Source organism: Carya illinoinensis, chromosome 11, assembly GCF_018687715.1.
Source record: "Carya illinoinensis cultivar Pawnee chromosome 11, C.illinoinensisPawnee_v1, whole genome shotgun sequence".
Lineage (NCBI taxonomy): Eukaryota > Viridiplantae > Streptophyta > Magnoliopsida > Fagales > Juglandaceae > Carya > Carya illinoinensis.
The window spans coordinates 3,125,102-3,148,381 of record NC_056762.1 but is presented as its reverse complement, the minus strand read 5'-3'; the positions used below and the strand labels follow the sequence as shown (position 1 = coordinate 3,148,381).

The 23,280-nt window shown below is 37.8% G+C and overlaps 1 pseudogene; it reads right to left on the bottom strand.

Annotated features, from left to right (window-relative positions):
* Positions 1-2,622: 2,622 nt before the first annotated feature.
* Positions 2,623-10,616, bottom strand: LOC122280896 (annotated as a pseudogene).
* Between the last annotated feature and the right edge of the window lie 12,664 nt (positions 10,617-23,280).

Below are 23,280 nucleotides of genomic sequence, written 5' to 3'. Positions count from 1 at the left end.
TCACTCTTGGGATGCCAAGCATTTTCCTAAAAGTAATTACATAAAACAAACTTTATGGTTTCATGGGAAGACTGCATGGTAGAAAGGTTTAGGAAGATTTAGATAGTAAGTTGACATGAAAATTAAAATTTGAATAACAAGTTGTTAGAATATTATTTTTTAATATTATTATTATTTCGAGATTTAAAAAAGTAAAATTAATTATTATATTTTGGATGAAAATTTAGAAAAAAAATATAACGATGAGATGAGAAAAGATGAGGAAAAAGGTTTTGGGAAACCAAACCTCCCCTAATGTCACTTTTGTAAATAACTAAGTTTCTAGAAGACTGAAAGCAAGCAACCGGCTTACCGAGAGAGCACGATGGCAATGACCCACGGTGACGGCTCTAGGCAGCGAAAGCTAACCACGATGGTTCCAACATAGGTTGGCACTGTCTATGTTTTTTTTTTTTTTTGTGTGTGTGTGTGTGTGTTGGTCGGTTGAATAGTGTTGTTGTTTGCTCGTTTGCCGTGCTTGAAGGAAGAAGAGTTGTGCTTTGTTTCGATGTAGGGAAAATAGGGGACGTGGAGGCTTGTTGGGAGGTTGGGACATGGTGGCTGGGCTATTTTCATGGTGGTTCAAAGCTGGCTATGGTGGTTGAGCAGAGGTTGCTGGTGGTTTCGTTGGCTGTCCACAATATTTAAACGTGGTAAATAATCAACTATAGTCTATTAGGCCAAAAAATTATTTCTCGATCCAAATGTGATAAGAATACATTTTTAACGATTTATTTTAATAAGAAAATAATACATAAAAGATGGCAAATGATATATATAGAGTCATGCATGGATGCAGATGGATTATTTTCAATATAGTAATAAAATGTCATCTCCCTGCCTAGGCAATATTAGTCTCACACTATAAGAATCCCACACTGCTCAAGTGTGAGACTTGTATTGCCAAGAAAACCTATAAAAGTACCACCATACTACAATACAATTTACACAAAGTATTAAGTAAAAGTTATACTTGATACATATTACTATATTTATTTATAGTAAAAGTAATAAATATTTATTAATATGTATAAATAAATATTTATATAAAAAAAATTTAAATATGCAGAGCGAGGTAGCCCACTCGCCCATGTGGGGCGGGCAGGAGCAGGGTAGAAGGGTGTGAACCCCTGCTACCCATCCCTAAGACGTTGGGCTTTCGCATTGCACTTTCCTTATGGTGCCATGGCGTGCTCAGTTGTCTCACGATGTAGCGGCATGGGTCTTCTTGGAGGTTGTTGTTTCATGCTATAGGGGGCTGATGGGAGGCTGTAAGGGTGCAAAGTCGTGACACATGTGGGCTTCTTTGGTTGTGATAAGAGGTTGTGTGGTGGGACATTTCCTTTCTCTCAGCCTGACTAGGTGCTGTGGCGGAGGAGTGTGGGGGCCTAGGTAGGGCTTGATATATATATAGAAGTGTTGCTGTATGATTCATGTGCTTGGTACAGGGGTGGACATGGCTTAGTTTTAGTTAGGGGCGTGGTCTCTTGGTGGTTTTGTTGCGGCTTGTGGTTGTTATGTAGTGAAGGAGTTTTGGCGTGGGAGGATGATGCTGCAGCTTACGGTTTGGGTTGGTGTGGAGGAGAGAGTGTGATGTGGGGCTTCGGTTTTTTAGTCTCTGAATGTAGAGGAAGGGTGTGGCAGCTCTAATTTTTGATGAGGAAGATGAGCCTATGTGCATGGCTTGGAAATTTATACACAAATTAGTCTTGGCGTAACAGATTTGGGTCAATTTTATGGGCTTGACCTAGGAATCCTAGAGTTTTTCTGTTTGGTCTATATTTTGGGCTTCGCTAAATAGGTTGGCCCATTATATTCCAGGGTATCATTTCAAATTCTAAAATAAACTTGTCCCATAAATTTTTCGGATCAATTTCTAAATAAACAAATTTGATTACTTGGTCCATAAAATATTAAAATGCTTTAAACTAATTATCATGCTCAATAAAAATCCATATTCCGCCATAGTAATATTTTGAGCCATTGACCTATTCAAAATTACGCAATAAATCTCAAATGGGCTTCCAATAATTATTAACCTAAAAAAAATTTAAATAACGCAATTTGGCTTGATCTTGGTGTGAGACTCGAGTGTAATATGTCATCCGACATGTTTTCAATTTGATAAAATACCTAAGATTTTTTTAGCAAATTTGTTGCGAGAGTAGCATTTTTCATTTGATAACAACCTTTCATTTCATTAAGAAAAAACAATGAATTCTAAAGACTTGTTTGGGAAGTGAGATTTTCATCTGATTTCAAAATGTTTTATAATTTCATTCCCAAACATATCATTCAAATACGCATTTTTTAATTTCAAATTTTTAATTTTTTTAGCTAATCATAACCTAATCATTACAACTTTTTCAAACTTTCAAATAAAATATAAAAAATAATATAACTTTATCAAATTTTAAAACAAACATAATAATGAAAAATTATATTCTCACAACATTTTAACTTTACAATATTTTTATTCAACTCTCTCCCCTTTCCCAACACTCAATAAAACATCTTTAAGTCAAATTATTTCATTATGATTCACAAACTATTTCGTACTATCCACAAATCATTTCACTATAATTTACATAATTCTCATCTCCTCTCACTACCATATATATTCCTAAATAGATGAGGCAAATAACCTCAGGAAAAGTCATATTATGGATACAGCTGTGAATCTGATCTGGATGTGTCATGGGGAATACAATATTGGTACAAGATGAAGAGGAAATTTCTTTCTCACAACAAGTGCGTAGTTGACTTCACTCATGTCCAAGTCATCTTCCCCCTGCACAATTGGACTAGGCAACCTCCAGTCAAACCAACACAAGAGGTTGGCAATCACATACTCAATTGTAGTAACACCGAATGTCAATCCTGGGCATCCCCTTCTCCCACCCCCAAATGGGATGAATTCAAAGTCTTGACCTTTAAAATCAACTGGGTTGTTTATAAATCTCTCGGGAAGGAACTCTTCTGGCTTATCCCAAACGGGAGAGTCCCTTTGGATTGCCCATGTGTTGACAAATACCTTGGCTTTTGGCGGAATATAATAACCTCCTAATTTCACACTCGATGATGTTTCTCGAGGTACCGAAAGAGGAGCTGGTGGATGTACTCTGAGAGTTTCCTTCAAGATACATTTCAAGTAATTCATTTGATTGATGTCATTCTTTTTTTTTCTATTTTTTTTTTTATTTTTTATTTTTATTTTTTACAAGAGGGATCCCTACCCCAAATTTTATTAAGAAACTCTCACTTATGGCGGAGGAATATCTTAGATACAAAACCTCTGAGAAAAAAATCACTTCTTTCTAATAACAACCATTCCCAACCTATCCATACGAATCAAACCTCTAAGTCTTACAAACTCAAAATCCAGCCCTACAAAATCTGTATTATCCCCAAACGTCCCCTTCTTCGCTAAAAAATCCGCAACCATATTAGCTTCTCGAAACACATGTCGAAACCGAGCATTAATCTCCCTAGATAACTCCTTTATCTCTTCCCAAAAATCCCAAAGAAACCAAAGTCTACATATTCCAAAAACAAGCCAATTCATGATAACTGAAGAATCAGATTCTACCAAAACATTTTGTAAACCTAGATTTTTGCAAAGCCTTAACCCATCTAGCAACGCACGACATTCCGCAACCGTGTTTGTAGCAATCCCATAATGATGTGCAAACCCAGCAATAACTCTACCATTAGAGTCTCGAATAATACCCCCACCCCCTGCCTCACCCGGATTACAACGAGCCCCACCATCAACATTCAATTTAACCATACCCCTTGTCGGCAACTCCCACTTCACATAGGTAACTTTTTTTCCTTTTATAGAAGCAACTGGAATATTGAGCTCCTCCATAACTAAACGTTCATTTTCCTTCACAACCTGAAAATTTTTCAGATTGTAAGAAACATCCTTCATAATAATTTTAACTTGACGAATAATAGCCTTAACCTGAAACGGAACCCCTTCCATCCTCGCCGAACATCTTGCTTTCCACAAACACCAAGTAATAACAATAGGTAACATACCACGGATCCATCCTGCTTGAGATTGTTTATTAGCTCGTTGCCACCAAAAAGACATCATCCCTTTCCAGTTTCTAATATGCGGCAACCTGATTTGGCTAATATTAGCAAAATATTTCCAAACCATTTGAGCGTTCGGGCCCTCACATAAAACATGCTGCAAAGATTCAATATTAGGAGCAATACAACAATTGCATTTAGAGGCTAAAGGAATGGAAAGATTTTGAATAACATCATCTGTTGGAACTATTCCTCTCTTTGCCCTCCAACATAGGAAAGACATTTTTTTTGGAATTTTGTCAAGCCACAACCATTTCTTCCACTCACAAGGTACTCCACGCTTCCTGCATAATTCCCAAGCTGATTTTGTAGAAAATTGACCATCCAAAGAATGTTCCCATACAAACACATCTGGTCTATTCTTTGTACGCACACTTGCTTCACAAATCTGATGTAAAATATCTGGTGGAACCAGATTACGTAACACGTCAATATTAGGCCCCCTCTCATCCACCACATCTGCAAGAAGCAAATCATTCCTCCCAATAACCGGACACACCTCCTGCAAAGGTTGACTCCCAATCCACCTATCCATCCAAAAATTAATGTTACCATTCCCAATCAACCACTTCGAGTTTTGTATAATATTGGGCATAATCTCCATTATTCCCTTCCAAAACCGTGACCCTTTTTTTATCTGCATAGCCTTATAAACATGTTCCCAACTCAGATACTTTTTCTGGAAAAATTTAGACCACATCGAATTTCCCGAAATTAATTTCCAACCAAACTTCATAAACAACGATTCCTGTACGTCCACCAAATCACGAATACCAAGACCCCCCTCCTCCACAGGCTTGCAAATCATATTCCAGGACACCCATTTTCGTTTTCTATTCTCCAAAGAAGAACCCCATAGAAAATTCGAAAATATTCTTTTAATCATAAAAAAAACAGCTTTAGGCATTTTCATAACTGATAAGATGTGAATAGGCATGCTATTTAACACATGACGTAAAAGCAAAATCTTTCCACCGAAAGATAAAATCCTACTCTTCCAACCCGCTAGTTTTTTCTGGATCTTTGCTAAAACACCATCAAATAAATTAATTTTCAACCTTCCCACATATAAAGGGACTCCTAGATAAAGACACGGCCAATTCCCTTCAACAAACCCAGAAATCCTGGTAATGTCATTCTTTCTATTCAACGGCATATTCTCAGGGAAATAAATAGTAGACTTACTTGGGCTAATTAACTGACCAGAGATCATCTCATATCGGTGCAATGTTGCCATGAGTCTTCTTATAGATGCTTTTCCCCCGTTCGTAAAAATCAAAATATCATCCGCATAAAGTAAGTGAGAAATGAGAGTACCTCCCCCCGGATGATATGGCTTAATAAGGCCCAATCTGAACTCCTGATGTAACATGCGCGAAAGAAGCTCCTGTGACAAGATAAATAGATAAGGTGATAAAGGATCACCTTGCCGTATACCCCTCGAAGCCTGAAAAAAACCTTTCGAGCACCCATTCAACATAACGGAATAGAAAGGAGAAGAGATAACATTGTACATTATATTCCTCCAATTTTCAGAAAAACCTAGCCGACGTAACACTTCAAGGAGATATTTCCAATTAACACGATCGTATGCCTTTGCCATATCTATTTTCAACATCACATTACCCCCTCTTACCTTCCGATTCACCCCTTGCACCAATTCTTGTGCCAAGGCAATATTATCAAAAATACTCCGACCTGGAATGAACGCTGCCTGCTCCTTAGAAATAATTTTTTCAAGAATAGGAGCCAACCGAGTAACCATAATTTTTGTCATAATCTTATAAACCACCGAGCAAAGACTAATAGGCCGAAACTGACCAAAACCCATAGGTTCTTCCATCTTTGGAATCAGCACCAAATTAGTAGCACCGAAAAACTTAGTAAAAGGTTGTCCTTCAAACACTTCTTTTGCCATGTCAATAAGATCAATTTTAACAACATCCCAAGCCAACGTAAAAAAAGAGGCAGCAAATCCATCCGGCCCCCGGCCCCGGACTACTATCCAAAGGAATAGACCGAAGAGCCCTTAGAACTTCTTCATCTGATGGTATCCTGCACAAAGCATCATTCTCTTCTTGAGTAACCACTGGACTTAATAAATTAAAATCCGGCTCATTAGTATTCACGTCTGACCCAGAGAAAAAGCCTTGGAAAAACTGTATAGCCTCAATATGCACTGCCTCCGTAGAAACCAACCTCCTCCCATCCTCCAAAACCATGTTATCCACAAGTTTATTTTTTTTTTTTTACCCTCATCGCAGCATGAAAAAACTTGGAGTTAGAATCTCCTTCAACCAACCATTTTATACGTGACTTCTGACAAGCCAAAGTCTCCTCCCGATGAACCCAATGCAAATGTGTTTGTTTCGCATGTAACAACTCATTTTCCACCTGAGTAGAAAAATTTCTTACTAACTCTTCCTCAAGGCACACTATACGGTCTTCGAGTTTATGAATTTCAATCTCCACTCGACCAAAAACTTCTCTATTCCACTTCACCAACTCACCTTTTAGTCTTTTCAATTTTTTTTTAATCCGAACCATAGCACATCCATCCACATCTCCCTCCCAGCACTGTCTCACCAAAGGCAAAAACCCCTCATGGGATCCCCACATTCTCAGAAATCTAAAAGGCTTCATAATATTTTGGTTTTTCATAAACAAATCAAATAGCATAGGAGCATGATCTGAAGACGACCTCGGTAGATATCTATAACGGGACCCCTCAAATAAGTTAATGAATTGTAAATTAACCAAAATACGATCCAATCGAGCCCAAATACGCCTTCCACCCATCCTACCATTACACCAAGATAATTGATTTCCTTTACGTGGAGGATCAATTAGAGCACAATCATTTATCCACCTGTTAAAATCAGCTTTAGCCCGAGGAGCCTTAAAAACCCCCCCAATCTTTTCAGCATCAGCTCGAATAATATTAAAATCACCCCCAATGAGCCAAGGAAACCCATGAGGATCTTGTAGCCTGAGATAATCCCATAATTCCACTCTTTTCTCCCGAAAACAACTGGCATAAACAAACGAACATAAAATCCGAGACGAACCATACGAGAACCACCCGGAAATAGCTTGGTCTGAACACGAACTCATCTCAAATTCCAAAGCATCCGCCCAAAACAACCAAATTTTTCCACCTACATCAGAATTATTCACAAAGGACGTAAAACCCATCCATCTAGCCCAACGGCTACATTTATTAACCCCTAAAAAAGGTTCTAATATCGCCACCACCAAAGGCCGGCTTTTATTCAAAATACGCCGAAGTCTATGCTTCGACGAAAGAATACCCCTAATATTCCAAATCAAAATAGACATCAAAAAATTAAATAAATTTTTTGGAGCGAGTACGCCGCTCCAGAGCAACAATAGATTTCTCTTTCCTCAACCCCTTCACCGTTTTCAGCGGAATATTCATATCAGGATCCGAATCAAACACTTTTGCCGCTAGTTCATTTAACTCACCATCTTGCTCTCCTTCCGAAACCGGTCTACAAGAATCACCTGTCTCCAAAACTTCAGATTGAGCAAAAAGTTCACCTCTAGCCAAGCCACCAAGCTCAAATTCTAAAGTTTCATCAATCATACGCACTAAGCTTCTCGGACCAGAAACTTGCATATTCGAATTTGACTCTGATGAATCTGAATCTGATGAATCTTCAGCTGCAATATCACTCCATTTCGCTGGACTACTTTCTTTTGAGTGTATCGGCAAAACCACCTCCAATAAACCCTCTGCTGCCAAGACATTTTCACATAATTGATGTTCTGTATTTGAGCCCCCCTGAAATTCCAACTCAGTTCCCGAAACCACCTCCGTTCCAGCCCCACGTACAGACCCCTGTTCCGTCCCAAACCCACGTACAGACCCCTGCTCTGTTCCAATCCCACGTACTGCCCCCTGCTTCGTCCCACTCAATTCCTTCCCCATCTGATTTTTCTCATTCAAACCATCCCAATTTTCTGCTTCTAAATCCAGTTCTGAAAATTGTATTGTTCGTAACTTCACTTCAGACTCTGTATAAGTTACTCCCACGTTAGAGACAAATAAGACTGGCTCCTTCGAAACAGTTTTAGCTTCTTGTCTTGCTCTTATATTTTCCAGAATCTGTTGCCTACGAGCAGTTGAATTCTCTCCTTTCTCAAACTGTATATTTCTCTCTTCTTTTTTCCTTTCAGGATTCACTACTTCCTTCCACTCAAATTTTCCAGATTTCGGAAAGTCACCTCCTCCCAATTCCAGTTTTTTCTTCTTCATATCCCGTCCTTTTTTGCACGTAAACACTGTGTGTCCTTATTTACGACAAGAAACACAAAAACTAGGCACCATCTCATAGATTATTTCCTGAAAGAAACTTGAATCCCCATTCGGAGGCCCTATCCAGAAAGAATAACGCAAGGGAGCAGAAAGATTTACCTCTACACAGATCCGAGCCGCTTCTGGTCTTGTAACACAAGCCGTTGCATTATCCCTCTTCAAATACTTTCCCAGCCCATCTCCAATGCTCCTTAGAATAGATTCCTGGAAAAAGTTTGGAGGAAGCCCCGGCAAAGACAACCACACCGGAACCCATGGAGAGTCTTCTTCCTCCATGAAATCCGGAGTCCAGTGAAATACCCGAAAAGGAACGCCCAATATCTCCGAATTTCCTCTGGCCATAACAGAAATATAATCCTCTTCCATCACCAATCTCACAAGAACATTTCGTGGGTTTCTTAATTGTCCAACCACTGGTGTTGCTCTCAGTCCCCATCGGTTTTGAATAAAGCCCCTAATCTGATCAAGAGAAGGTCTTCTCCGCAAGAATTTCAGGACCACCGAGAAACGAAAAGGCTCCGAAGAGCTCTGAACCTGCTTTAGAGAACACAAAATACATCTCCCCATCTTGGAATTTTGGTTCTCTATGTGGAATATTAACAGAAGGCAGCAATTGGGGATTAGATCCCACCACATCCACGAACCGACGCCCAGATTCCACCTTCTCTACTTTCCCTTCCGTAGCCTTCAGCACAGAAACATGCTTCAAAACCCTCTCATTTTGGCCAGTATCAGCCGGCGGCAGCATAGGGCCGGCGCCCAAAGCCATACGAAAACTTCCCTAGCGCCTGAAAGTTGAGAGAAAATCCCTAGTGCCACGTCATCCCCCGATCGCTGTCATTGTATGTTTGATGTCATTGATGTCATTGATGTCATTCACATCTATTTTTGACTTCATTCCCACCACTCTTCTCACCTCATCTTGTGCTGTTTTCATGATATTTGGATTCTTTATGAGCTCTGCCATTAACCATTCTAAAGTTGTCGAAGTCGTGTCAGTTCCTGCAACAAACATGTCCTGAATTTTGAAAAGAGAAACATTAGTTAGACGTATGTGGAGTACTTAATTTGTGTGGGTGTGTTTGGTATTTAATTGTAGCATACTAGAGAGATGGGGGAGGGGAGAGAGAAGAGAGAAAGACCAGTAAGATTCCTTTGAGGTTGTCTTCCGTGAACTCAAATTCGAGCATTCCATCCCTCTGAAGTTGAAGAAGAATATCTATGAAATCTTTCTTATAAGGCTGGTCATCATTACAATTCCTTGTCTTGTGTTCTTCGATCACTTGAGAAAAAAATACATCTAATTCTCCAAAAGTAGCTTTGAGATTCCGGATGAGCCCCGTAAGAACATCAATCCATCCCAAACAAGGGAAAAAGTCACCCAAACAAAATGTACTGAATAGAACGATTATCCTTCTTGATAGATGTCCAAAACTTTTCTTCCCATTTTCTTCTTCATACTTCCGTCCAAATATACATCTTGAGATAATATTGTTTGAGGTTGCAATTATCATCTCACTTAGATTAACATGAGTGTGTTTGAGGCACTACTCGCGTATCTTCTTTATTAGTGAATCAACTTCTTCTTCCCTCACGTACTCAAACAATTGAACTCTTTTAAGGCTCAAAAGCTCAAGGACACAAATCTTCCTAACTTGTCTCCAATACTCACCATAGGGTGCGAACGCAGTGTCCGTGCAACCATAGAGTAGGGTGTTGGCGGCCGTAGTTTGGGGCCGGTTTGAGAAAACCATATCATACGACTTGATGACTTCTTTGGCTATATCGGCAGATGACACTATCAAGGTTGGAGTATGACCCAAGTGTAAGAGTATTATGGGGCCATACTTCTCAGAAAGGGCTCGAAAAGAGCGGTGTGAGAGCTTGCGAAGCTGGAGAAGGTTGCCTATAATTGGAAGCTTTGGTGGGGATGGAGGCAAATTGAGTTTGGTGGTTTTAAATATACGTTTACAAAAACACTGAAATGAAAAGAGAAAGAGTAGAGATAGGAGGAGATAGACGGGTACTTTTTGTAGCTCTTTCCATGATTGTATCAACCATTGTTGCAGGGCCATTTCCTCACTGTTCTGCACTTGGCTACGCGACTTTTTCAGTTGTATATATATAATGCGTGTGAATTTTTCGACACTGCATATATATATAAGTAACAAGCGGCAGAATCTTGGCTTCTTGAATTTGGCCATCAGACTCAGATGATCAGGTTGCCTCAGCTCTTGTCGGATTGTTGGGGAAGAGTTCATTACATTTTCAAGAACCTGTCTTAACTCTCTCTCTCTCTCTCTCTCTCTCTCTCTCTCTCTCTCTCTCTCTCTCTCTCTCTCTCTCTCTCCATGTGGCCTTTCTGAAGCTTTGCAGCGAGACACCACCATGCATGCCTGTATTCCACACCATGACTCGTTGTCTCTCCCTCCACCATTTTCTAAAGCGTTTTCAGTTGTATATAATGCGTGTTAACTTTTCAACACTTCATATATATATATATATTTATATATATATACATATTTATATATATATATATAGAAGCGGCAGAATCTTGGCTTCTTGAATTTGTCCATTAGACTCAGTTGATCAACTTTCTGTAAGAGTTTTATTTAAACTCTATGTCCTACACACTCATCTTAATAAAATTTGAAATAGTTCAAGTCTATCAGATTAAAGATGAGTGATAACGGGATAAAAAAAATCCTAAGAGATAAGATTAAAACTCTATCTTTAATTATAGTCAGATATAAACTCTTAGATTTCTTGATGGTCAGAAATCTATAAATAGCACTGAGGGATTAAAGGGTTCTCACCTACAACATTAGAGTGCCTTTTGCCATCATGAGACACTTGTGAGGCGAAGTTGCTAAGGTGATCCTTCTCTCATAGCCAGATCTAATTCTTCATCAAACTGATGGAGAAAGGTATGCATTTATTTATTACTGTTTATCATTGTAAATCATATGAAATCGAAGATCCGTTTATTAATGTTCATGTTAAAATATTTAACATGTGGTATCAGAGCTTCAGATTATAGATTTTTTATGATCTCAATAAAGTATTCAGTGAATATATAGTTTCGTGTATTGTGATTTTATCATATAGCTAAAGATTAAAAATACGATGCCTTACTATATTCACTGACACATCATTAAAGCAAGAACGATGCCTTACTATATTCACTTTCCTCGTGTATTGTTTAAAGTATTACATGTTTTTTGGATTTCATGAACTATATTTGCTGTTTATCTGAGATGGGAAAAGAAGGGGTTGAGGAAAGACCACCGTGTGGGTTGGTAGTGTACGGCATAAGGGGCTGTGACTCACTCAAAAATGAGTAGCACTAATGTTATCCCAAGTGCAGGAGGATGTCGTGTAATAATTAGTAATAAATTCCTAGATCGTCTCTTCAGGGAAAGTTACTTAAAATTAAACTCGTTGAAAAATGTGAAAAACTTCACAAAGAGAAAACAAGAGGATGATATGTGCAATGGATGGAAGAGGTTACTAGTCATGGACTAGATTCATATTTTTAGATTTTTGATTGTCGGATTGGAATGTAAATGACTAATAGATTAAATTTAGAGATTAATAAAACTAATGCTTCATCAGGTTCTTTGCTAAAGAACTCTCCATTGCACATTGTCTGAACAAACTGGTTGCATTCTGGAGTGAGACCAGTGTAAAAATAGCTCACTAGCCTCAAAATTCAAAACCATGATGTGGACAAATGTTCACCAAATCCTCAAACTTTTCCCAACTGGCCTGAAATGTCTCATCAGGTCTCTAATTGAACGGGCTGATTTGCTCTTGCAAAAACTGAGTTCTCTGAAAAGGAAAAAATTTCTGTAAGAATTCACGCTATATATCAGACCAACTAGAAATGGAATTAGGTCTCAAAGAGTTAAACCAAATCTTCGCTTTATCCTTTAAAGAGAAAGGAAATAAACGAAGTCTAATGAATTCATCAGTAACAGCCCTAGTGATAAAAGTAGCACAAGCCAACTCAAAATCTGTCAAGTGTTGGTAAGGACTCTCAGAATCCATCATGTGGAACTGAGGTATCACTGACATCATGCCATGCTTGATAGAGAAATTAGGTGCATTTTATGGTAAAACAATGCATGAAGGTGTAGTGGTACGAGTGGGTTGCAAATAGTCCTTAAGAGTGCGTGGTGCAGGTGCAGCCATGTTTTCTGATTCGATTTCAATTTTGTCACCTGGCTCACTCGAAGAAAAGACAGACGAGCTATCTATCTCCAAGCTGTGTATACTACTCTCAACACTCGGTGTGACTCTAAGCAACCTATTTGAACTGTCTCTCACCCATGACATGAAACATCAATTTAATATGGTAGAAATGAGTGGTTGATGCAGATGAGATGAGTAACCAGAGACAATATGGTAGAGAAAAATAAAATAAAATAACAAGTTTAAATTTAAGTTAAACTACTTTCCCCAACAACGGCACAAAAAACTTGACTCACTCAAAAATGAGTAGCACTAATGCTATCCTAAGTGCAGGAGGATGTCGTGTAATAATTAGGAATAAATTCCTAGATCGTCTCCTCAGGAAAAGTTACTTAAAATTAAACTCGTTGAAAAATGTGAAAAACTTCACAAAGAGAAAACAAGAGGATGATATGTGCAATGGATGGAAGAGGTTACTAGTCATGGACTAGATTCATATTTTTAGATTTTTGATTGTCGGATTGGAATATAAATTACTAATAGATTAAATTCAGAGATTAATAAAACTAAATTAAGAATTAAACTAGATTAGAAAGTAATTGACAAAACATGCATTGAAAATTGAAAAGCCTCAAAATCAATATTCTAGGGTTTATCATTGTATCTAAATCACAAATTCTCAAATTAAACCATAACAATTGTAATCACTATTAAAATGAAAGCTTAATGAAGCAATAAAAATAAATAACATGAAATAAGTAAATAACAATTAAATTACCCAACTAAAACAAAAACAAAAGCTCTCTCATTCACTTTCTGAAAAATATAATTCAAACCAACTAAATCTCCTCTAGAAAAATAAATCTAAACCGACTCACTTCACTTTACGAACAAGAAAAGGCTAATAACGTAAAGTAAAAAAAAAAAGAAAAAGAACAGCCGAAAGCTAAGAACAAGTTACAAGAAGCAAGAGGAAAACTATAAGTAAACCAAGAGGGAACAAAAACTCACGCTCTCCAGCAAAAGAAATAACTAAAAGAAACTCAAAACTTCAGCTAAGAACGAATGAGAAAACAACAGTCGTCCACCCTACTGTCTGAATGGAAGAAAAATAAAATAAAATAAAATAAAAACTCAGCCCACTCTACTGCTACCAGGTTTGGAACGAAAACAAAATAAAGCTTGAAAACAAAAACTGCTGCCTTGCGTCCAAATGAAAAAGAAGAGAAAATAAAAACTGTAGCCGAATGAAAAACCAAAAGAAAGTGCAAGAAAGATAAGCTGGCTGCCCAGCGTCTAAAACAAAAGAAAGAAAACAAAATAAAACTTCAAAGTTATGAACTAATCTGCTACTGCCGCTAGTCTTCTAAATGAAAATAAAACAATTCCAAAACAAAAACTCCCCCTGCTGCTGCTGCTACCAGCTAATAAATAGCTGATCTCTAGCTGTTCCAACTAACCGAATGAAAAAGAAAGAAGGGAACAAAATAACTCTGTTGTTTCTGCCCTCGGTGCTGCATATGTGCATGTGTGCATGTTGGTCTGCATGTGCATTGTGTTCTGCATGAGTGTTGTCCGAATGCTTTGCTGGTTTTGCACTTTTCTGCATGTGTGAGTTTTCTGCTTCAGCTGTCCAAAGGTCTGCATGTGTGAGCTGCTGTGGGTCCAGCTGTGTGCTGTCCGAATGAGGTTGATGCACGTCCAGCTGCTCCAGCTAACCAAACGAAAAAGAAAGAAAAAAGATAACTCTGCTGCTGCACGTTCAGGTTGCTGTCCATGTGGTCCGAATGAGTTGCTGTCTGCATGTGTAAGTTGGTCCCATGCATGGTCCGAATGAGTTGTTGCTGCATGGTGTCCGTGTGGTCTGCTGCTTGGTGTGATCCGAATGGTGCTTGCACTTTTCTGCATGTGTGCTTGTGTGAGTCCACTGCATGTCTGCATGTGTGCTGTCCATGTGATGTTCTTTCTTTTGCTGTAGTAGCTGCTGTCCGAGAGCTTTCTGTTCTGCATGTGCATCGTCCATTTCTTCTCTTGCTGCATGTGTGAGTTTGTCCAGAGTGTGTGAGTGTCTTTGCTGCATGAAGATTTTTCTACAAGTGCTGTGAGTGTTCTGCTGGTGCTGTCCGAGTGTGTGGTTGCTGCATGGTGTTTGTTCTGCTTGATTTTCCTCAGCATAATCTCTCTTTGCTTGAACAGAAACACGCACTCATCATTTTCCTTTCCTAAGTTAAATTTCCAAGGTTTGAGAGGCATAGGATTTCACAAGGAATGTGATATATTTATTGGAAAATGGGTTGGCAATAAGTGCTTCTATCTTTTGAAGATGGAAAGATAGCTCAAGAAACCTTATGAACATGAAGAACAAGGAGAATAATGGTACAAACACAAATGATAATAGAAAGCAAGAAAAATTATGGACTAGAATGCACAGTAATCAATAGTTGGTAGAATTCAAGCAGAAATTCATGCTTTTAATCAATTAAAATCACAACTTTGATTTATTCACTTTAACCATTTTTCCATTTAAAACCAATAATAATGTCATGATGAATTTAAAATACATTGATTTTAAATAATTAAAATATGCAATATTTCAGCTCAATCAGGCTGTGACACCTCGAATGGGTAATTAAAAAAAAAAAAACTGAAGGAGAGGCCAGCACCGTGAGGAGGCTGAGATCCTTCGGCCAGTGTCTCTATAACGGTGGCAGAGGACTTTCAAACACTCTGGCCACAGTTCTCATTAATAAAAAAGAAAAGAAAAAGAAAGGATTAGTGTTTTGTGCCGAAAGGAGGCCGAGAACCTCCTTCACGACGCCATTGTGACGGCGGCACAGAGGGCTTCAAAGCCCAGTGGCCACATCATTCAGTTCACTATAAAAAAAAAAAAAAAATGAAAGTGGAGAGGAGGTGGACCTCGGCGGCAGATGGAGGCTGGGGATGCCTTGCCGTTCTCCTCCTCGTTGGCGAGGACTACCGTGAACTACCATAACTCTTGATGTGCTGCGTGCTTGTTGAGGAAAGAACTCTGGTGCGGCGCAGGAAATATTCTAATAAAGGAAGAAGAGTTTTACTTTAGGTTTTCATATTATAGACTAAAGGGTTTGGACTTGGGCCATGGGCTTTGGCCCAGTCCAATCCATTTTGATAAATGAATATTCTGAAATAGGATATTCGATGGGTTGATTGGGCTTAGCCCAGTCCAAGACCAAGAAAGCAAACGGGCCTATGGGCCACTGATGTGGCCCAACCCAATAAAAGAACCAAAAAAAGAAAAAAGAAAAAAGGGGAAGGTAAGACGGGCTTGCACAGTAGGTCTGGCCCAGGTCAATAGATCCAGTTGACTTGGATCTCGGTCCGGTTTTCTGAACCGGTCTGGTTCAGACCTTGACCGGACTAGTCAGATTAAAATATTTATATAAAAAAAATCCAAATTTTATTTATTTATTTCTTTTTTATATACATGTTATTAATGCTATTTACATATATGAAAATTTTATTATTGATAAATTTATATGCATGTTATTATTGTTAAATAAATGTATTAAATTTTATTAAATGTTATATGCATGTTATTATTGTTAAATACATGTATTAAATTTTATTAAATGTCATGTGCATATTATTATTACATACATAAAATACATGTATGAATTGGCTCTTATTATCATGCTATATATAATTATTTATCCAATATGGACAAGTGATTTTCATCAAAATTAAAGAAAAACTTGGTTGCCCAAAGGTACAAGATTTTCTTCAATTTTGGTGAACAATCATTAAATTCCATAGTAAGGTGGATATGATAGAGTGAACAATTTTGTGTGTCAAGATTTACTCCCAAAGGAGAATCTTGATGATACTACTAGTTCACCTATCAAATTAAGGTTGGAGTGAACACATTGTGTGTCAAGATCTACTCCCAAAGGAGGGTTTTGATGACACTACTAGTTCATCCATCAAAAGAAAAGTTGGAGGGAACAATTTGTATGTCAGAGTTTACTCCCAAAGGAGAATTCTAATGATACACTTAGCTCATCCACAAAATTTAATATTGGTGAGAATACTTTGTGTATTAAGATCTACTCCCAAAGGAAGGTTTTGATGACACTACTAGTTCATCCATAATTATTTAAATTCTGATTATTGTTTATAAGTGTCTAACTCAAAGCATTATGTGACGAATATTTTCTTGCAGTAAATGTACCGACATCATTACATTCGTAAACTTCATCAGTTCTTGTTTTGAATGGCTCTAATTTTTCTGAGTGGGTTGAGCGAGTCAGATTCACCTTAGGGGTCCTTGACCTGGACTCATCCCTTACAAGTCCAAAACCACCACCCCTCACTGAAGAAAATAACAGGGATGAGAAAGAGTCATTTAAACAGTGGGAGAGATCAAACAGGCTGAGTCTAATGTTCATGAAAATGACCATATCTGAAAATATTAAAAATTCACTCCCTAGTGTTGAGGATGCCCAAAGTTTTTTGAAAAATATTGAGGAGAGATTTAAGTCTGCAGATAAGTCTTTAGCAGGAACACTGATGGCTAGACTTACAACCATGAAATATGATGGAGCCAAAGGAATGCAAGAGCATATCCTTGAAATGACAAATATTGCCGCCAGATTACAAACCCTAGGAATGAAAGTAGAGGAGTCCTTTATTGTTCAGTTTGTTTTGAACTCATTGCCACCTTAGTATGGTCCATTCCAAATGCATTATAATTCTATTAAGGATAAATGGAATGTGAATGAGCTGGCAAGTATGGTAGTTCAAGAGGAAGTAAGACTGAAACAACAAGGGCATTACTCTGCTAATTTTGTGACCAAAGAAGCTGGAAAGAAAAAGCACCATTATAGTAAAAAGAAACGAATTGGACCACCAAGAGGAGAGGAGCCTGGAAATTTTAATCAGGTTCAACATAGTAGTACCAAATGCTACTGGTGTGGGAAAAATGGACACATCAAATCTGAGTGTTAGAAACGTAAGGCTTGGTTTGAAAAGAAGGGTAAGCCTCTTGCCCTTGTATGTTTTGAATCGAACCTTGTAAATGTTCCTACTAATTCTTGGTGGTAAAATTCAGGTGCTAATGTTCATGTTTCTATAACCATGCAGGGATACCTTACAAGCCAAACACCAAGCCCCAGTGAACGAATCATTTTTATGGGAAATGAGAATAAGGCTGAAGTTTTAGCCATAGGGACTTTTTGTTTAGTTTTGAGTACTGGTAATTGTTTAGACCTTCATAACACAGTTTTTGTGCCTTCTGTGAGGCGTAATTTAATTTCCCTTTCTAGACTAGAGTCAGATGGTTATTCCTTTTCATTTCACAATGGTAGTTTCAATCTGTTCAGAGACTCTTTATCTATTGGTTCTGGGTTTCTTTCCGATGGTCTTTATCGACTTTGTCTCGATAATACATTTATTCATAATACCTATACCCATAACCATGAAATGTGTATTGGAACTAAAAGAAACATGATGAATGAACATTCTTATGACTTGTGGCATAAGAGGTTGGGGCACATCTCCAAAGAAAGGTTAGAGAGATTAGTAAAAGAATTGATACTTCCGCATTTAGATTTTACTAATCTTGAAGTATTTGTGGATTGCATTAAAAGAAAGCAAACCAAACATACTAAGAAAGGTGCCACAAGAAGTAAAGAGCTTCTTGAAATAATTCACACAGATATATGTGGACCATTCTCCACTGAATGTTTTGGTGGAGAAAAGTATTTTATCACCTTTATAGATGATTTTTCACGATTTGGATATATCTATCTGCTACATGAGACATCTCAACCTGTTTCAGTACTTGAGGTATTTATCATGGAGGTGGAAAGGCAGTTAGATAGAAAGGTAAAAATCATCAGGTCGGATTGAGTTGCAGAATACTATGGAAAGTATGATGAATCAGGTCGTAACCCTGGTCCATTTGCCAAACTTCTTGAACAACGTGGCATTGTTGCACAGTACACTATGCTAGGGACGCCACAGCAGAACGGTGTTGTTGAAAGGCGTAATCGGACTTTATTGGATATAGTCAGAAATATGGTAAGCAATTCTACCTTACCCAAATCATTCTGGGGTGAAGCCATTAAGATGGCAACTTATATCTTAAACCGGGTTCCTAGTAAGTCAGTTCCAAAAACTCCTTTCGAACTATGGATTGGTAGGACACCAAGTTTAAGACACATGCATGTTTGGGGTTGCTCAGCAGAAGCAAGACGTTACAACCCACACGAAAAGAAATTGGATCCCAGAATAGTAAGTGGGTACTTTATTGGCTACCCAGAGAGATCTAAAGGGTATAGGTTTTACTATCCTAATCACAGTCCGAGAATAGTAGAAATAGGGAATGCCAAATTCATCGAACTTGGCAAAATCAGTGGAAAAATGGAACCTAGAGATGTGATCATTGAGGAAGTACTAGTAGATGTTCCTATACCTACATCTTCAGAAAAGATAATGGTTCCACTAATTGATCATCACAATGATATATTGAAACAAGAAAATGATCACCCATCTCAGAATGATAATATCATTGATGAACCAAGTTTGGAGTTACCAGAATAGATAGTCGTACGCAGATCTCAGAGAGATCGGAGACCTGCTATTTTAGCAGACTATGTGGTATATCTCCAAAAATCTGAATTTGACATTGGGACAAGTGAAGATCCACTAACTTTTTCACAAGCTATAGAGAGATGTGATTCTAGTAAATGGATCAATGCCATGAAAGAAGAGTTGAAATCCATGGATCAAAATCAAGTTTCGGATCTCGTTAAGTTGACTAAAGGGTGTAAAAGAGTCGGGTGTAAATGGGTCTTTAAGACCAAACACGACTCTAAAGGCAACGTCGAACGACATAAGGCCAGACTTGTTGCTAAGGGTTTCACCCAGAAAGAAGGCATTGATTACAAAGACACATTTTCTCCAGTATCTAAAAAGGACTCATTCAGAATCATTACGGCATTGGTGGCTCATTTTAATTTAGAGTTACACCAGATGGATGTAAAAACAACTTTTCTAAATGGAAGTTTGGATGAAGTGGTCTACATAGAGCAGCCAGAGGGCTACTCAGAAAAGGGTAAAGATCACCTAGTATGTAGGCTTAAGAAATCAATATACGAGCTTAAGCAAGCTTCCCGACAATGGTACTTAAAGTTCAATGATACCATTACTGCCTTTGGATTTAAAGAAAACATCATTGATCGGTGTATATACCTAAAGGTCAGTGGGAGCAAGTTTATATTTTTGATCCTGTATGTTGATGATATCTTGTTGGCTAGTAGTGATCTTGGCTTACTTTATGAAACCAAGGGTTTTCTATCTAAGAACTTTGAAATGAAAGATATGGGTGAGGCGTCCTTTGTGATCGAAATTGAAATCCTCCGGGATCGAAAACAAGGACTGTTGGGATTGTCTCAGAAAAATTACATAGAAAGAGTTCTTGAGAGATTTGGCATGAAAAGTTGCTCATCACTTGATACTCCGATATCAAAAGGTGATAAGTTTAGCCTATCACAATATCCTAAAACTGAGTGGGAGCGTAAAGAGATGGCAAAAATCCCCTATGCTTCGGTTGTGGGGCGCTTGATATATGCACAGATTTGCATGAGACCAGACATTAGTTTTGCAGTTGGCATGCTTGGGCGTTACCAGAGTAACCCAGGGATGTCTCATTGGAAAGCAGCAAAGAGGGTATTGCGATATCTGCAAGGAACTAAGGATTACCAGCTTACCTTTAGGAGAACTGACAACTTAGAGGTAACTGGATACTTAGACTCTGATTTTGCCGGTTGTTCTGATAGTAGGAAATCTACTTATGGATATGTTTTCCTACTAGCCGGTGGAGCGATCTCATGGAAAAGTATGAAGCAAACTATCACTACTTCATCAACAATGGAGGCTGAGTTTGTGGCATGCTTTGAGGCAACAGTGCATGGTTTATGGTTGAGGAACTTTATCTCAGGGCTTGGAGTTGTTGACTCTATAGAAAGGCCGCTGAGAATTTATTGTGATAATTCCTCTGCAGTTTTTTCTCCAAAAATGATAGGTATTCTAAAGGTGCTAAACACATGGAGCTCAAATACCTAAGTGTCAAGGAGGAAGTACAGAAACAGACAGTGTCCATAGACCATATTAGTACAACGCTTATGATTGCAGATCCATTAACAAATGGTCTAGTAGCGAAGCAGTTTAAAGAGCATGTTGACAGAATGGGTCTTATGATGTAAACATGTTATTGAGCTCGTAGATGTTTTATTTGATTTTGGACACTTAATGATATCTATTATGGTTGTCTTGTTTCTGTTTTCTTGTCTTTCCATTTCTTTGTACATTGAATGGTTTGGAAGAATGATGACAAGATAATGTCTGCAACAGACATGAATTGGAACCTGAGGCATTACGATATTAGCCTTAATTATCCCAATTAAAGATCATGTAAAATTGGTTGCTGGTGTTGTGATACATGGAAGAGAATTTGTTGATTATATAACAAAGGACCGCCATGACTCGCATCAGTAGTTGATTTAACATTGATATTACAAAACTCATGTAACGTACTTTGAGTTATGAAAGTTTTAGGAAATGAATTTGCGCAGTATGGTTAATTTCCTATAATAAACCCATGAATGGAAAATATTATTTTATGGGTGTATAGGCCAAGTGGGAGAATGTAAGAGTTTTATTTAAACTCTATGTCCCACACACCCATCTTAATAGAATTTGAAATAGCTCAACTCTATCAGATTAAAGATGAGTGATAACGGGATAAGAAAAATCATAAGAGATAAGACTAAAACTCTATCTCTAATTATAGTCAGATACAAACTCTTAGATTTCTTGATGGTCAGAAATCTATAAATAGCACCGAGGGATTAAAGGGTTCTCACCTACAACATTAGAGTGCCTTTTGCCATCGTGAGACACTTGTTAGGTGAAGTTGCTAGGGTGATCCTTCTCTCCCCAGATTTAATTCTTCATCAAACTGATGGAGAAAGGTATGCATTTATTTATTACTATTTATCATTGTATACCATATGAAATCGAAGATCCGTTTATTAATGTTCATGTTAAAATATTTAACACTTTCATCACATTTTCGAGAACCTATCTTAACTCCAATCTCTCCTCGGATCCTCTCTCTCTCTCTCTCTCTCTCTCTCTCTCTCTCCATGTGGCCTTTCTGAAGCTTTGCAGTGAGACACCACCATGCATGCGATTTTCCTCCACACCATGACTCGTTGTCTCTCCCTCCGCCATTTTCTGAAGCTTTTTTCAGTTGAATATAATGCGTGTTAATTTTTCAACACTTCATATATATATATATACACAAGCGGTAGAATCTTGGCTTCTTGAATTTGGCCATCAGATTCAGATGGTTAGCTTTCATTACATTTTTAAGAACCTGTCGTAACTCCGATCTCTCCTCGGATCCTCTCTTTTTCTCTCTCATTCCATGTGGCCTTTCTGAAGCTTTGCAGCCAGACACCACCATGCATGCGTGTATTCCTCCAAACCGTGACACGTTGTCTCTCCCTCCGCCATTTTCTTCAAAACCATGCCAGCCATCTTTTTCATAATTTGTAGCTCTAGTCTTACGCACGCACTTTCAACATATTATATGATCATATCTGCTTGTGAATCGTGCTCTGTGTACAGGGTATGCATTACAGGCAATATCTGTCTTGTTAGGATGCACTGTTCCCTTTGAAATTTGTGTGAGAAAAGAAAGAAGGAAGCAGATGATGCTAGTGCCACCGCTAGGCTTAATTTTTTTTTTTTTCAAATCATTTTTTAATACTTTTAAATATTTTAGAAAAATATAAAAAATTTATAATAATATTAAACAATTTTTTCTTAATCGTTAAAAAAAGAAAAAAAAAGGCTAGCAGAGCCACGAGCAGTGGCCAAAGTATTTTCCGAAGGAAAAAGAGTTTTCTATTTGAATAGGTACCATACGTGTTCCTTAACAACTATTTTTGGTACTCGTATAGTAAGGATTATCACTACAACAAATATGCTTTTTAGTGACGGATTAGAAATAGTGACAGTCTCCAAACCGTCACTAACAGGCATTTTATGTGACGGTTTGTGAGAACTGTCACTAAATGTTAGGCAATAATTTTTTAACATTTGAACATTTTAGTTATTTTGTTCGCACGTCACCTTAATGTTCAAACGTTATGTCTATTTATGTGCAAACGTAAAAAAATTTAGCGCCAACATTCGAACGTTATATCTACTTAAGCACAAACATAAAAAATATTAGCGCCAAAGTTTAAACATTAAAGTTGTGAAGTTTGAATGTTATATGTTAATTTGCATAAATTAACCATAATATATATTTGTTTAATATTAAGGTTGCATAAGCTAATATTAAAGAAAATTGAGAGGAGAAATTAAGCTAAAATACATGCATTAATAATATTGTCCATTACATATGTCGAAAAAAAAAATATGATTACTTTTTACAAATGCAGCTACTGTGTCACCAGCTTGAGCACCTATTGCCTCAGGTAGTATACGCAGAATCTGGAGTAACTCGGCGATAACATCTGCCTAAAACTCAAACTGTACACCGCATACAATGAGGG